The sequence below is a fragment of the Typopeltis vanoorti genome, chromosome 18 (assembly GCF_054136105.1).
Source record: "Typopeltis vanoorti isolate ZY-2024b chromosome 18, IOZ_Tvanoo_1.0, whole genome shotgun sequence".
In the NCBI taxonomy this organism is placed as follows: Eukaryota; Metazoa; Arthropoda; class Arachnida; order Uropygi; family Thelyphonidae; genus Typopeltis; species Typopeltis vanoorti.
The window spans coordinates 20,213,074-20,230,700 of record NC_143566.1 but is presented as its reverse complement, the minus strand read 5'-3'; the positions used below and the strand labels follow the sequence as shown (position 1 = coordinate 20,230,700).

Here is a 17,627-nt window from a genome sequence, read left to right as displayed (position 1 = left end):
CCATTTATTCTTTGTAAAAAGAAATGAAATAAAAAGACAGAAAAACGCTAGCAGTGAAGAATTCTACGAATTAAGTAGCCTTAAAGATAAATTTGGCTGAAGTACAACAATATAATTCGCAAAATTAAAGCAATCCCTTCTCGCATATTTCATTTCCCCCCTTTTGTTAGGTTTAATCAAAAGGGTCTATTGGAGTGTGTTTTTATCCGTTATAATATAGCAGGTTTGGCTAAAGAAATATTGATCAATTTCATTAACACAATATAAATAATTAATAATTAGAGTGCAAGCTTATTCCTTAAAATCCTCAACCAATAATGCAGTCTTTACCTTACAATAATACTACAAGCACAACTATCCTTATAAAGACTGGCTTAAAGGGACGAAGTAAGAATACTTTTCATCTTCCCCGTTATCTGTAGAGGACAGTGTAGGGATAAGGTGTTATTGAGCTATTAAAACTCTGATCATGGCAAGAGGGGTAACAGCAATAGCCGAGCCTCAGTTAGAACTTCATTGGCTACAGCATTGCCATCCATTACCCTCCAAGGTATTAATCAAAGTAAAGGTGATATCTCAAAAAATCGGACGATCTCTAGGCCACTCCATAGTGGGCGAAAGACCGTCCAAATCTCCGCGTTGATTCCACTCAGTGAAACCCACCACCGAGCAGAACCGCTCAAATTCCGAAGAAAATAATTCACCGACAAAGCCCCTCACCGGGCCGTGCCGGAGAACACTTTCCCCGGAGATTCAAATTGCTCCCTTAAGGCAAAAGCCTCAAGAGAGCAAACTCTCGAAACTCATTATCCAAGGGGTAACAGCAACAGCCGAACCTCAGTTAAACTTCACCGGTACAGCATTGCCATCCATTGCCCTCCAAGGATATAAAATCAATCACCGCATCTCACGGACGATTTTTCTTCATTCACAAGCACAACCAGAAAAAAAAAACCAAGTTTAAATTAAGCAACCATATTGCAAATATTTACAGGTGTGTAAAGTATGTTGTTATTATTATTTTAATTTTATTAATTTCAGTAAGAAAACAGATTTTATAACTTATTTAAATTTTTCTTTTTTATTCTGGAAAATGAAAATGAAAGTTGATAAATAAACACTTTATAAAGTTATGAGTAGAAATATTTTGAACCATAATACAATATAAAACTAATAAATGAATTACAGATAATGAGAGCCTGAAACAGTCAGGCAAAGTGATTTAATAAATGTTTCTTTTAAAATAAACGGATAATGCATAAAAATAAATAAATAAAACCAATACATAAAATTATGCCTGTTGGTTCGAAGTTCACGTGATTGCCAGACATGAAACACAATAATAAAATTAGAATTATTTCCGAAATTCATTGCAACACTAACAAAAGTAGTATTCGAAGACATTGCATACTGGTTGGAGAAAGAACGCCAACTGTGCTGGTAATTAATTCTATAAATTAAATAGTATTAAAAGTAACGGTAAAGTGTTAAAAAATACTGATCAATAATATTTTCATACATATAGCTTCTGATTAAATGTTACTGGCAAAGATCGCATTAAAAAGAGTAGAGTTGTTAGGTGAAGAATTCAGTTAAATTCATCCCACTAAATTTTGATGGTGGAAAAATGAATTAACTGGATAATTCAATCACTTACTGCATTTAGAATATCTTTTCTCAACGCCATTTTTTTTTTTTTTTTTTTTGTTGGAGTTTAAACTTATCTAAATTAGCAATTCTTTAATGTTTTCGTCTTCCGCTCCCTTTTGATATTTTCTAAAGCCTTTTAAATTAAAAGAATTTTTTTATTTTTATATAAAAATTATTATTATATGACACCTCCAGGGAGTCCAAGGACTCATCGAGGGAGGGCACCTACTCCCTCGATGAGTCTTTGGAGGGCACCTACTCCACAATTCTCTGTCTCCACCACTACTCAATCCACTACTACTTTCAACATCTACCGCCAACCACCATTAATATTTTTAAGACAATCACAAACATCCTTGCCCACGGCGGGATTCGAACCCGCAGCCTGGAGAGCGGATACGCTAACCATTCGGACAACCAGGCCTTTATTTATTTAATTATTTATTTTTATTTTTATTATATTACATATAAATGTTTATATATAAAATTATATAAATAAATAAATAAATAGTACATTATTTATTCTTTATTTAAACATGCCTAACACCCAGTTTCACGCGAAGAATAATATATATATTATATATATATATATATATATATTTTTTTTTTTTTTTTTTTTTTCGACAATAAATTATTTCAACGCGAAATAATTTATTGTCGGAGAATTATTTATTTAAATCAATCGTGGAAATCTGGGCAAGGCATTATGGCTCGTGGGATGTCTTTTTTTTTTTTTTTTGGTTCATTTCATCTGTTAAACATTTTGGTAAACTTCGTTTCATCTGTTATTAATCTTCGGTTTTTTTTTTGCCCAGATTTCACTTCCATAAAATAAGACTGGTAGGGCTAATGTATTGTATACTTTTAGACTGATTTGTTTTTGAACTAGGTTAGGTTTAAATATAGAGTTAATTACACCTGTTATTTTTAAATATTTTGCAATTTTTACATTTATATCTTTTTCATTTTCACATGTAATCATACATCCTAGGTAGTGAAATGAATTCACCTGTTTTAAAATCTTGTTATCTATTACTATTTTAGTTCTTATTTGATCTTGTCCGCGCGGTTAGGCCAGTGACTTTTGCGCTTCACAACCATATGCCTGGGGAAGGAGTGTCCTAGGTTCGATTCCCGTCAACGACGTGAGGAGCTCAAGGATCTTCCTCAGCCATAGCCAAGTTAGCCAGTCTTGGGCGTAGACAGCAGGTTTTTTCCCGCCAGTTTATCTGGTGTTTTTCATGCCGCAAGCAGGCAAACCGGTCCGAGGACACACACGGATTACAGTCAGGAATAGTCTGGAATACTGACCCAGTCATAGGTCTGATTCGTCAGCCTATGCCGGTTCCGCAGCCCGCATAAAATTTGAGGGGACTAGATGATACCGTGAACTCCCATATAAAAGGGAAACGCTGTATCATCACACGGAATTTATTTTGGATCTTGTCCTTTAAAGGCCATCGTTTTTTATTTTTCTGTTGATATTATCATTCCATGATCTTTAGCTATCTCATTTAAAATTAAAATACCTTTCTGTAAGTTATCTTCAGAATTTGTAATTATTATTTGGTCATCAGAAAAAAGGGGAGTGTTTAAGTTTACAGTAGGAGAAAGTTTAATACCTTGATGGAAATTTTTATTCCATTTTATTATTATTTCATTTAGATAAATATTAAAAAGAGTAGTTGCTGAAAGGGGATATCCCTGTCGGACTCCTTGGTTTATCTCTCTCGTACGTGATAGTTCACAATTTAATCTTATTTGTATTTGATCATTTTCATATATACTTATCATAACTTTTAGAATATTATTTGGTATTTGTCTTTCTTTTAACATGTTAAATAAAATACTTCATTTCTTTCAAAGTTAATAAATGTAATATGTGTTTCTAAATTGTATTCTCTTCTTTTTTCTATTACTAATTTTAGGCAAAAGGTGGGGTCTATACTTGATCGTCCATTTCTAAATCCATTTTGTACTTCTAAAATAAAGCTTTCAGAATAAGTTATTAGTTTGTTATTTAAAATTCTGTTATTTGTTGTTTAAATATTATCATTTTAAATGTATCTAAAATTATACCTCTATAGTTTTTAGGTCATCTCTGATACCTTTTTTAAAGATAGAGATTGCTACTGCCTTTTTCCATTCTATTAGTGGGTTACTTGTTGAATAGATTTTATTTAAAAATAATAAGTCTTTCTTTGAACCTTATTCCTGCATATTTATATAATTCTGAACCTAACTTATCTTCTCCAGGTGATTTTTCCATTTCTTGTTTCTTTCAGGCTGATTTCTAATTCTTCTTTAATTATTTCCTTTTCATTAAATGTTTGCCAGTTATCTTTTTTAAAATATTTATCTGTCCACAAGTCTGTATAGAAATTCTTCTGATTTCAATTCGGTATTTAATTTTGCGCTTTCTTTAGTATCTGTACTTAAATGTTTCAAAATCTTATATGCATTGGGTTTTATTTTATATAAATCATGTTCTAAATTAGAAACAAATTTGTTCCATGATTCTCTGTCTTTTTCTGACTTCTCTTTCAGCTATAGCTCTTATTCTTTTATATTCTATTTCATCTTCTAATATTTTACTGCTTAGCCATTTATTTATTTTATGCTCTTTTTTCATTTCGATTATTTTTTTGATTGTATAGTCCCATATCTTCAGTATTTTTTTTATTAATATTTTTGGTCTTTCCTAAGCTTTCATTTGCTGCTGTATTTAGTATCGGTTTTTATATTAAGCCATTCTGTTTCTATTTCTTCGTTTCGTTTTATTTTATCTAAGTATTGGTTAATTCTTTGTTCATATAGTCATTGTATATTTGTGTCTAGTTTTATAAACAAATGTTTTAAATTTTCTTTCTGTTGTTATTTTTTGTATCCATTTAGGTGGTGATCTTAATTTTAATTTAACTAGGAAGTGTCACTACTTATTTCATATCCTCTGCGAACTCTAATATCTAAAGAGAACTTTGATGACTTTCATTTATTTCATTTAAATAAATGAAATAAATTAAAGGGACAAAGCAAGATTGCTTTTCATATTCCCCGTTGTCTGTAGAGGACAGTAATAAGGTGTTATTGGGCTATAAAGCCCTGATCATGGCAAGAGGGTAACAGCAATAGCCGAGCCTCAGTTAGAACTTCATTGACTACAGCATTGCCATCCATTACCCTCCCTGGGTACCAATTTTAGTCGCCTCGTACGACATGCATTAGCTACATTGGTGCTATTCTTATCCCGGCAACCATACGGGGAACATTAAAGAACTACTGATTTAGACACATTCTTATACCAAAATATATAAAAAAAAAGGTGTCGTGAAAAAATATTTTAAATGCAGTAAGCGACTGAATTAACAGATTAAAATTTTGCAAAGTAATTTTTTTTTTTCTGTATAGGCAGAAAAAACTTTACCTTTTCGACGATAATCTTATTGGGTTATTTTATTTTATTTTTTTTTAAATCCATGGTATTTTTTATAATTTTTTTTTCTGCGACGAAGACAATATTTTAGTCTGTTTTTATTAATCACTTTTCTCTTTTAAGCTAACATAAAGTCTACCAATCGACTTAACAGTAAGAATATTTTTTATACACGATAATTGATATTAAAAAAAAAAAATAATAATTCTCTGGCACACTTCCTTCTCAAACACTGTCTGCTATCTAACAAGCAATTTCCTGTGTTCTAGCAATTTCCTATTTTCATCTTTGTTCTATCGATATCTCTTGAACTTTGCACTCCTCAATATCCTCCCCAAAGTCAATTAGCTGGACTACTGTGATCTCAGTTATTAACGCGAACACTTCATAACACAAATTACATTTTTTTAAAAGCTAATATCTTTTACTTTACTGCTAGGTTTACTTCATGACATAGAAAAACTAAGTTCGTCTGCTTACTTTGCGCCTGCGTGCTTTCGCCTACAAACTCCACTACATATACAGTACTGTATATGCTTATTTTTATCATGTTTCGTTTCTATTATTTATATATTTACAGTCGAGATTAAAGCGTGTTTTTATATATTGTTCAGCGAGGCCTTATCTCTTGGTGAGTCTGTGGGTTGCATAATCAATATTTTCTTGTTAAATTGCATGTGCGTGCGCGAATTTTGCTGGCGTCATGAAAATGTGAATTTTCACCCGACGGCTACGTATTATCTTGCGAGTCCATAAGAAAACACGTAAATAAATATGTCGTAAAATAACGACTACACTCGTACGTTGTTCGCTCTTAAAATCATTAGAAAATATAACTCGTAAAACTGTTGGTCTATTTGTATGCAAACCGTTCTTTTTATCTTCGTGTGTTATGTTTTGTTGTTAATAAATATGTTTGGGATCTATTTACTGTGAAAAGATTTTTAAAAAGCTGAAACTGTTACACACCAAAATATACGATGGAACTGCATCATATTTCTTCGTTTTAATACTTGTAGTCATGTTTGGAATACCAAGATGACGATGGTATTTATTCTTATTCGCATTAAAAATAACGACGTATTGTTATTGTTTGTTATGTTTAGTTTAATAGAAAATTCTTCATTAAAAATAAAATGGGTAAAATGTAATGTCTTTATATATCGCATTATTTTTAAATGAAATCATTGCTTGCATTTTCCACCACCATCTTCTAGCTTATTAACTTTTCTAAAATTCGTGTTGTACGAAAAAGCAGTTGAAAAAAAAAATTTTAAACACTTTTGGGTTTCAACTTTTAAAATGCGTCGTTTAAGAATAATATTGTACACCGCCCTCCCTCCTTTCATTTATATTATTTTTATTTATATTTATTTATACTTTAATAATTTTTCTTTTATTTATTTATTTTTATATTTATTTATACTTTAATAATTTCTTTTATTTATATTATTTTTATTTATTTATTTTTATTTATATTTATTTATGCTTTAATAATTTTTCTTTCATTAGGATCATTTTTATTAATTCACAGAAGAACAAAGGTTGAATTAGTAAATCCCTTATTTCTATTTCAGATGAACGTCGACATTTTTCACTAAGCCTTCCTTAATTGAGGTAAGTGGAAATCCTAAAACTAAAACCGAAACAGATCCCATTTTAATCTTTAGACCTAAGTACGTACTATTCTTATATCATGAATTTCTTGAGAAGGATCAAGCTTGTGTTCTCTTTTTCCTTCTTTCTCATTGACCTTTTACCTCTGCGAGGGTATATGGTGCTATTTTTGAATTCATGATTAGGCATTAGAATTTTAGGAAATAAATTTCTGTTATATATTAAGTATTTACCAATCAATTGAATTAACCTACGGGGAAGCCTCCATAGTTCAGTTCGGTATTCAGCGATATTTTCCTTGGTATGAAGAAATTCATAAAAACAGTTTATCAAACACAGTTGACCGGAATTAACAAAAGTTAATTTTGTCCGAATGAATTTTTACCGGAATTCCCCATTTTAATCCTGTAACGAACTACTGTTGAATTCTTCCCAGAGTAGTTCGTAATCCTATATAACGAACTACTCTGGGAAGAATTCAAATTCGGAGCTTAGTAGATAACTCTAGTAACAGTGGATTCCAGTGGCGGCCGGTGAAAATTTTACGTGGGGGTACTGCATATACAAAAAAAAAAAAAATAAAATAAAATAATAATAATAAATAAATAAATAAAATAATCAGTAACGTATTTATTAATAAATAAATTTACATATTAAAAATATTTCATCCTCACCACGAACAAACACAATAATGAAAGTTTCGTATCAATAGCAATGACAAGTGCAAACGAATATCGGCGTTAGATCGCAGTGCATTTGTTTTGTGTAACAATAATTGAAAAAATATAATTCTTTTCATATTTTCAACAGTGACACTCGTCATAATTCAGCCTTGTATCTATAATAAATAAATAGTTATATGTTATTTTAACAAAATAAAAGATTTACAAAAAAATAGTTCACCACGAACATGCGCCAATAATAAACGTTTTATATCTCACAGAAATAATGAGTGCAGGCATAAGATACACTGCCCAAACGGCAGTGTCGGAATGACATAACGTGAATGAGTATCTGCGTTATGAGATCGCAGATATTCATTATCGCAGTGCATTTGTCTCGTGCAACGATAATTAAAAAATGTTATTCTTTTTATTTTCAATACTGACACTCATCATAATTCAGCCTTGTATCTATAATAAATAAATAATTATATGTTATTTTAACAAAATAAAATAAGATTTACAAAAAATAGTTCACCACGCACACGCAACAATAATAAAGCACCAATAATAAACGTTTCATATCTCACAGAAATAAGGCGCGTAAGCATAAGATACACTGCCCAAGCGGCAGTGTATCTAATGACGTAACGTGCAACGACAGCAAACGAAGATCGCAGTGCATTTGTTTCGTGTAACGATAATTAAAAAAATATTCTTCTTTTCATATTTTCAACCGTGAACACTTCATAATTCAGCCTTGTATATATAATAAATAAATAATTATATGTTATTTTAACAAAATAAAATAAGAATTACAATAAAATAGTTCACCACGAATACGCGCCAATAATAAACGTTTCATATCTCTCAGAAATAAGGCGCGTAAGCATACTAAAAATACACTGCCGTTTGAGCAGTGTGGGAATGACGTAACGTGCAATGACAAGCGCAAACGAATATCGGCGTTAGATCCCAGTGCATTTGTTTCGTAATTTAAAGCGTTAATGGAACAATTCCTATTATTAGCTATTCAGTCACTGTCGAAACATAAGATGTAACCTTTAACATGTTGTATTGCATTTATATAATGTTGTAAGCATTGTTATTATTTATAAACACGAACAAAATTTAAATTTGTCCTTTTTTCCTTGGGGGTGCTGCAGTGTCGCAGTGCTTATGTACGGGCCGCAAATGGTAGATTCCCTATTCTAACAAGAGCGCCTCATTCCGACGCCATTTTTAAACATGCGATACGTCACGTATGGATATGCATCAACTTTCCGTGTGGTTGCCATCCTCTATGAGTATAACACAGAACAATAAAAGAATCTCTGCGCTGCGTCATCTGCCACCTACTGGCGGGACGACACACTACCATCCCTCTGTCACAGTCCCGTATTATTATTATTATGACGAGACACTTCCAAACAGTCCAAAGACTCATCGCCGCAGGTCACTCTACATCGAATAACCTACCATTAACACTTGTGCTTCTTAAAGTTTTTGTAGGTGTGGAACCTTATCTAAATATTTCTTTTCGCCGAAGTCTTATTGAATATTTTCATAAGAAATCATTAGATAGGAATTATGCCAACATATCGTTATTTTAATGATGAAAACATTCGCGGAATCACAGTGTTCCGAGAACAAAGTTTAAGAAACAATGATAGTTCATTATTCGGAAATAAAATATGAAACTTTATGGCTTCCCTTCCCTTTGTATGATGATTTTGCATTTATTTTACATGAATGATAAACTAATTAAAGTTGAAAAACCGAGCAAGTCATTATCACCGATAATGACTTGCTCGGTTTTGCACACAAATAGTACATTTCTTTGTGCTATTTGTGTGCAACATTACGTTTTGTTTTAAAAATATGTGTATGAGCTATGCACTTAAATTTTCGATTTAAAATAAACAGTCCGAAATAAAAATTCTCATAGTTACAAAGATGGACTGCTTTTAGTAAGGCGTCCTATTTCATTTCTGTATGCAACTCCATTGTAGTGAATGCGATGTATAATAATACTTGTAATTGAATGTCGTAACGTGTTTCCTAATTTTTAAACATAAAACAGTTGCAAGAAAAGAAAAAAAAAAATGTTCGCAGCAATGAACTTTGGGTCAGCCATTCATAAGCATTGATTAAGTGCACCCTTCGAATCGCGAGCTCTGGCTATTGGTTAAAGTCATGAAATTATGGTTTATTGCTTCTGATAATCCTTGAGATATGATTATGAAATCCTATTTATTTTTATAAGCTTAGTTCATTTTATCTTTTGCATTAAGAAAAAGAATGACGGCAGAAACAGATTAAATAGTTAATATGATACATGAACACAGACTTACGATGTCAGGCGCTATCAATTAAGCGCGCGCACACACAAAATCAGCATTTGCTCTGCATAATAATATTCAATAATATCGTTTCGTGCATAATGATTTGTATTTATAGTAGCAATTGTTAAAGACCCCAACTAGTCTAAACCGGTTCGAGCTCTCTAATTCAATACCTCTATGAATACTTAATTATTCGACCATTGACTCTACTTCCTTTCAACCCAGCATGTTCCTTTATTCCCATACCAACAGTAACAATGAGCTGGTTGGTTATAGATGATATTTGTACGCAATTTGGATACTTAATAAGATTATTTAGTTCGTCTATCCGTCCGCCTATATATATAGACGTAACATATATAAGATTTTTGGTTCGAAATATGCAAAATGATACGATATTATAGAAAATTAGATAATACTCTCATACTATGCAAAAAAAATTTTTTTTTTAAAATTCAGTAGTCGAATGTGTGCAATTGTTACTGGCATGACGTCATAGACATCGTCACGTGTTATAAAGACGAGCATGACGTCATTGACATCGTCAAAAATTAGATACTGTCATACTATGCAAAACAACAATAACAAAAAGAATCAGTAGTCGAGTGTATGCAATTATTACTAGTGTGACGTCGTACGTTGTCAAATGTCAGTAAGACGAGCGTGATGTCATTGATATTACAGAAAATTAGTATCATACTATGCAAAAAAAAAAAAAAAGCTTTCAAAAGTCAAACGCATGCAGTCTGATACTGTTCTTCTTCTTCTTCTTCTTCTGCAGCTTCTCCCACTTAAGTGGGGTCACTGTTTCTTATGAGTCTCCTCCACACCTTCCTGTCTTGGGCTGTCACCACATCCAAGTTCTTCATCTTCAAGTCCTCTTCTACCAGCTCCCTCCATCTCTTCTTTGGCCGCCCACGCTTCCGCCTTCCTTGCACATCCATCTGCATGACCCTTCTTCCCACATATTCGTCCTCCCTCCTCATCACATGACCAAACCATCTCAACCTTGCCTCCTGTATTTTCGCTCCTAAGTTCGTAACTTTCACTGTTCCCCTGACATAGTCATTTCTCAGATGATCCTTTTTGGTCACACCGCACATCCACCTAAGCATTCTCATCTCTGCTACTTCCATCCTGCTAATGTTATTTTTCCTCAGGGCCACAGTTTCTATAGCATATGTCATAGCTGGCCTCACTACTGTCCTATAAATTTTGCCTTTCAGATTGATCGGCACCCTCTTATCACATAACACTCCAGCCATCTCCCTCCAGTTCCTCCAACCTGCTTGTATCCTGCATCCCACTTCCTTCTCACCTCCTCCATCTTCTTCCACTGTCGAACCTAAGTATCTAAAGTCTCTCACCTTCCTGATGACATTTCCTTCCAGCTCCAGGTCTGTCTCCTGGCCACCGCCCACTGCGCAACACATATACTCTGTCTTACTTCTGCTCAGTCTCATACCTCTCTCTTCCAGTACTTTTCTCCATCTTTCCAGTTTAGTTTCCGCTTCTTCTCTTGAATCTACACACAGCAAGATGTCATCTGCATACAACATTGTCCAAGGTGCATCTTCTCTCACCTCCTCTGTTACCACCTTCATCACAATATTAAACAGAAACGGACTTAATGCTGACCCTTGATGCAAGCCAACTGTTACTTGAAAACTTTCTGTCTGTCCCAAACAGGTCCGAACACTTGTCTTCACATTTCTGTACATTTCCTGCACCAACCTGACATATTTCTCCGGCACCTTCTTCTCCCTCAGACACCTCCAGACTTCTTGCCTTGGCACTCTATCGTATGCTTTCTCCCGATCAATAAATACCAGATGTAGCTCCCTTTGTTTCTCTCGATATTTTTCCATCATCTGTCGTAACCCAAAGATAGCATCTGTTGTTGATCTACCAGGCATGAAGCCAAATTGTTCCTTTGCAATCTCCACCTCCTCCCTCAATCTACCATCAAGAACCCTTTCTAGGATCTTCATTGTGTGGGACATCAACTTTATTCCTCTGTAATTTTTACAGTCTTGTGCATCCCCTTTACCCTTGTAGATGGGAACAAGAGTACTCTCCCTCCATTCCTCGGGTATATTTTCCTGTTGGCAAACTTTCATGAACAGGTCCCACAGCAGGTCAATTCCCTCTTCCCCCAGTGCCTTCCATGCCTCCACTGGAATTCTGTCGGGGCCCACCGCTTTTCCATTCCTCATCCTCTTCATGGCCTCCATCACTTCCATTCTACTGATGTTCTGCACCATCCCCTCAGAAGGCTGCCCATCTCCTCTGTGAGTCCTTGCATTTTCCTCATTCAGAAGTCCCTCAAAAGTATATTTTCCATCTGTTTCTTATGTCCACATCTCTCCATAATACTCTTCCTTCAGCATCTTTGATCTGCCTCACATGTAAGATGTCCTTAGCTGCTTTATTTCTACATTTCGCTAGTTCGTAAATTTTTCTCTGTCCTTCCTTTGTTTCTAATTGATCATACAGATCTTGATATGCCATGGTCTTCGCCTGTGCCACAACTCTCTTGGCTTCTTGCTTTCTCTGTTTGTACACCTCTCTGTCCTCTTCCACTCTTGACTCATCCCACTTCTGCTTTGCCTTTCTCTTAGCTGTCACTGCCACTTGTACATCATTATTCCACCACCAACCCTCCTTCTGCTCTCTAATCTTTCCAGATGTCTCACCAAGCACCTCGATTGCACAGCTCAGGATTACTTTGATAGTCTGATACTGGCAATGTGATATCACAGACTAATGCATGCAATTACGCCAAAATACAACAATAATATTAAAAAACGTTTAATTTTCTTGACCATAAAAGCTCTGGAATGACTTCTAATGGAACTATATTGATCAAGTACATATAATAAACGATTATGTTATACCAACTAGTTTTACCAACCAAGGCTGTTGGCATCTTCAGGGCACATAACTGATGTAAGGCACTAAAAAGTAAAAAACTGTTACGAACTATAATTAACCGATTCCAATTATATTAGACAAAGAACAGAGCGCGTACAATGCATACATAGAGCGTGCATGATCTCACTTGTTGTTATTTAGGAACATTCTATAGTTGGCACTGTAATTCAGTTATGGTGAGTTAAGAGATCTAATAAGGGTCTTCCAGATCGCGGGCAAGATTAGTCCTTGGTTCCTGTTAAGGTTTTGTATACAGCGGGCAACTGTTGTGGCCTCCTTAAAAATTCGTGAGGGGAAGTCCTCCTCCATGTAAGGAATTGTGCTTCTATCCCACTCCATGATATGGTTCGTTCTTGAGAAATGAAAAGCTAACCCCGATTTTTCTTCTCTGTTATTATTGACGTCACCTATGTGTTCTTTTTGCCTAATTTCAAGGCTCCTTGAAGTCTGGCCGATGTAATTCAAGCCGCACGAGCAGGGTATGTTGTAAACTCCAGGATATTTGAAGAAAGGATGACTATCTTTTGGAGATCTTAAGAATTGCCTAATCGTTTCTGTAGGTTTAAAGGCCACTCTTATTTTATGTGGTCTAAGGAGTCTTGCAATCTTATTCGAAACTGTCCCTAAGTACGGAATGACGATGGTAGAAATATAACGTGTGTCATCTCGTTGTCTTTGTGGGGGTCAGAGAAAAGTATCTTGTGGACGAGTCTTCGAGGAAATCCATTCATGGCAAGGTTGGTAGATATCAGGAATAGTTCTTCCTGGAGGTCTTGTTGATCTGTTGTAAGGAGAGAAGCACGGTTCTTCAGCATGTGTACAATGCTCAGTTTCTGAGAAATGTGGTGGGAGGAAGTGAAATGTAAATAACGTTCTGTATTGGTAGGTTTGCGGTAAACTGAGAGGTTGATACTACCATTCGTTAGCTTCTTAATTAAAGTGTCCAGAAATAGTAATTGGTTATCTTTTTCAAGTTCTAGAGTGAATTTGATTGTGTGGTGTAAAGAATTGATCTTGTTTAGAAAGTCTAACAGGTCCTTTTTTGTGTGGTTCCAAACAATAAAGATATCGTCCACGTATCTCCACCATACTGTGGATTTAGGGTTTACTTGAGATAACATTTTACTTTCAAAATCCTCCATAAAGAGATCAGCACAAGATGGAGAGAGGGAGCTACCCATTGCAAGGCCAGTCAATTGCTGATATATGGTTTTATTCCATATGAAAAAGTTTGATGTTAAACAATGACGGAACAGAGAAGTAATATCTTGTGGGAGCAAACTGTCTAAAATGTTGATGACTTCCTCCACAGGGATGTTAGTGAATAGAGATGTAACATCCAGGCTGGTGAGTAGATCCGTATTGGAGATTGAGATGTTGTTCAGTTTCCTCTACGCAATATTGCGAATTTGGTATATAAGTATCCTAATTATGAAGTGGGCGAATTGATTCCATCTACAATCGGGCGTAGTGGTATTCCATTTTTGTGTACTTTAGGAGCACCATATAGTCTTGGTATTAGTAGATGCATAGATTTCAATCTTCTTTTTAAGTCTATAGGCCAGTTCACCATGTGACGTATTAAATCGTTGGTGTCATTGCGATTCTTTAGTGTTGGATCTGTGACTAGAACACGGTAGGTTGATGTATCCGATAGTAAGCTGTTAATCTTATCTTCGTAATCACTGGTGTTTACAATCGCTGTGGAATTACCCTTATCTGCCTTTAATATGATAATGTCTTTCTTTTTCTTCAAACTATACAATGTCCTTTTTTCCAGAGTAGTGATGTTTTTGTTAGGAGTTCTGGAAGATGAGAGGATGATACTACTTTTTAATCTAATATCATTAGCTATGGGTTCCGGTAACTACGAGACTGCCTTTTCTATATTACAAATGATATCCACTTTAGGGACATGATCAGTGTTATCGCAAAATTAAAACTTTTTTTAAGTATACTGATCTCTGGTTTTGTTAATACGCGATCCGATAAATTAAAAATAACTCTGTTATCTGGTAGAGAAGGTTTTGACTTAAAACGTTTTGCATAAAGATCGTTGAATTTTTTTATTTGGTTTCGTTTGCTTGGTTGTAAAGGCTTTATCATGGCTAATATTGACCATTCTGTCCAAAAGTGACCATATAGCTTGGTCTAAAATACTAGAGATATCGTCATAAATCTGATAACAATCTAAATCTATTTGGCTTAAAAGAAATCTGGTATGCTGTATCCGTTCTCGTAGAAGTGCAAAAGATGTTTTAAAATAAATATGTTTCGCTCGTCTTGAATGGAATTGAAACTTTGGAATAATCTTGTTGTTCCGACATCTCTTCAAAAAAGTGAGATGATTTAATAGTTTGGCCTTTTTACATTTAAGGAGTTCAAAACGGCGTACCTTTCGTTTTGTTTCCCTATGGATTCTATTCATGTTAAAAAACGTTTAATTTTCTTGATCATAGAAGCTCTGGAATGATTTCTAATGGAACTATATTGATCAATAGGATTTGAACTGTTTAGAGAACTTTGTCAGATTAATCATAGAGTAATGATGGCAGCTTAGAGGGCTATTCAAATAATTCCACCGCATTTACAAAAGGCAGCTAACGTTATTATATAAAAAAATAATAATTCATCTGAGACTAAGGCGAGACCTTTCGTGTTCTCATTAACTGAATATGGCAAAATTCACCAATTAACTAAGTCATTAGTGTCTTTTAACCTTTTATTTAATGAAACTAATCTCGTCCGCATCGCTTACCGTTGAAAAAGAACTTTGGGTTACATTCCTCGTTCTTAGTAGTTACAAGTAGTTTGCATCCAATTGCTGTCATGTCATAGTTAAGAATTTATTTCTCAATTTTCATAGCACTGCGTCGATTCTAAGAAATTAACTTTTCTTAGTTGTAGGCAGATTTTATCTCCGTGCGGCGACATTACATCTTCCATCTTTCTTGTGTGTGTCAGCTGGAATAAACAAGACGTTAACTCGCTGACAAATGGATTTAGTAAGTCAACAAAATGAACGACTCGGAAGCAAAACTAAATTCATTCCGCCAATAAACTGACTGGCGGTTTCAAAGTGGAATATTAACCTTGGGGCTTTGTCTGTAGCATCACAAATAGAATTAACTTATTGAGTGCACTCGAGAAAATTAAGGAGAGAACAAATACATATTTTCATTTGTAAGCTTACTGGTGATTAGACGCAAGAGATAGAAGTTGTTCGAGTGAAATAACGGCAACAGATCAATCCGGGGGAGTGTTTGCCACTGTTTGACCGTGAAAATTTATTTGCTTGTGTATAGTTCTTGTTATATCTCTTCCATATATATATTCCTCACGGTGTGTGTGTATATATATATATATATATACTGTATATATACACACTACTTGGAAAGAAGTCAACGGACACCATAATGTGAGGACCAAACAGCCATGGCACCCACCTTCATAAGATGTGATGTAGGACCTCCTTTCGCTGTGTATATATATATATATATATATATATATATAGAGAGAGAGAGAGAGAGAGAGAGAGAGAGAGAGAGAGAGAGAAAGACTGGCGGTGTGAACAAGAAACCCACAGGATTGTGCAACTATAGCTTACTGTACATGTTATCTCATCCGTATTGCTGGCTTGTGGCCGCCCACTTTCATGACTCAGTTATGTTCCGTTCAAATTTCCAGTGGAACAACGTACAGCATTGCATTTTATATGACTTGGTTGCAAAGATCTTACGAAATGCTTACAGTGGTGAAGATTTGTGAATGCTTCTGGCGATGAATACTTGTTTGTGTAGATTTCAAGGTTTCTCAATGGCCAAGAAGGACATTATAAAACGATTGATTGATATGATCGGTTAATGTTTGTGTGGGGGGGACACCCTTCATATTACTCCCTTACGATTATACAGTTAATGAAAGAGATTAACATCGGATATGGCACTTGTCGGTGGATTTTAACATGATTTCGGAATGCAGCAGGAGTCATGCTGAGGATGGATGGCTGAAGCAACCAAAGCTCTGAGGTCAGTGTATGATGTCTGTCAACTGCACGTGTGTATGTGTTCTTTTGGCCGATTTGTCAGTTTTGAAGGACGAAAAACCATAGGAAAATCTGGGTCGGTTAACTCATTCTTTTGCAAACCATATAAAAGTTGTTCAAGTCTTAGACAGGATTAGAATCCTAGACTTTTCAACTAGATGATGGTCCAACGGCTCATTCGACATCTTCTTGTTGCCGAAGTTGCTTCTGAAAAGAATGTGATTTGAATCTTCTTCTTATTATTCCTTTGCCTCCTCTTTTACCTTGCGGTGTCGAGGATTTTTTCTACATTTAACTGCTACCGTATAGAGGATAAGGTGATTGGCCCCATGCCTTCTGGTGTGTCCTATGCCTATAGCAGTGTGTGTTCAGGGGGCCGGTTTGCCTGTTCTGGGGGACGAACAACCCGAGTTCGACCTTTAGTCGAAAGACACCAGATAAATGTTCCTCACGTCACTGACGGGAATCGAACCCAGGTCTTTCCGACCAAAGGGCTTTGTCTATACCGACTGAGCTACGGAAGCTCGCGATTTGAATCCATTTGTTTAATTGAAAATATGACACAAGAATTAAATAGCATTTAAACGAAGATTTTACGCTTGCTTAAGGAGGCGGGAAAAGGTCTTTGGAACTAGACGTCCAAAGTAACTGCTTCCTAATGTGGTGACAAACATTAGGAAGCAAAATTATTCTACTTATTTTGTGATCACCAATGTCCTGGAACTTCTGGTCTACCCTTGTTATATATAGACGAACGGGGCTTTGGAGTGCTGTAAAATTAACTTAAAATAATTAAATGAACAAATAAACAATCAAATGGTGACAAAGAAGCTGGAGCTTGCTAAAGTCGTCTTAATTCACTAAATCAAAGATGCATGAAACAAACAAGAATAACTTTCTCTCTCATATTTTCGTTGTAATGCAATATATGAAATTAAATT

At 34.8% G+C, this 17,627-nt stretch overlaps 1 protein-coding gene across 1 annotated transcript in view; it reads left to right on the top strand.

Annotated features, from left to right (window-relative positions):
• Positions 1 to 6,677: 6,677 nt before the first annotated feature.
• The window catches only part of Gug (arginine-glutamic acid dipeptide repeats grunge), a 565,908-nt gene continuing 554,958 nt past the window's right edge, over positions 6,678 to 17,627 (top strand). The window contains exon 1 of the mRNA XM_090408198.1: positions 6,678 to 6,700. The gene's annotated coding sequence lies outside the window, so the exon portion shown is untranslated. The remainder of the gene's footprint in view (positions 6,701 to 17,627) is intronic.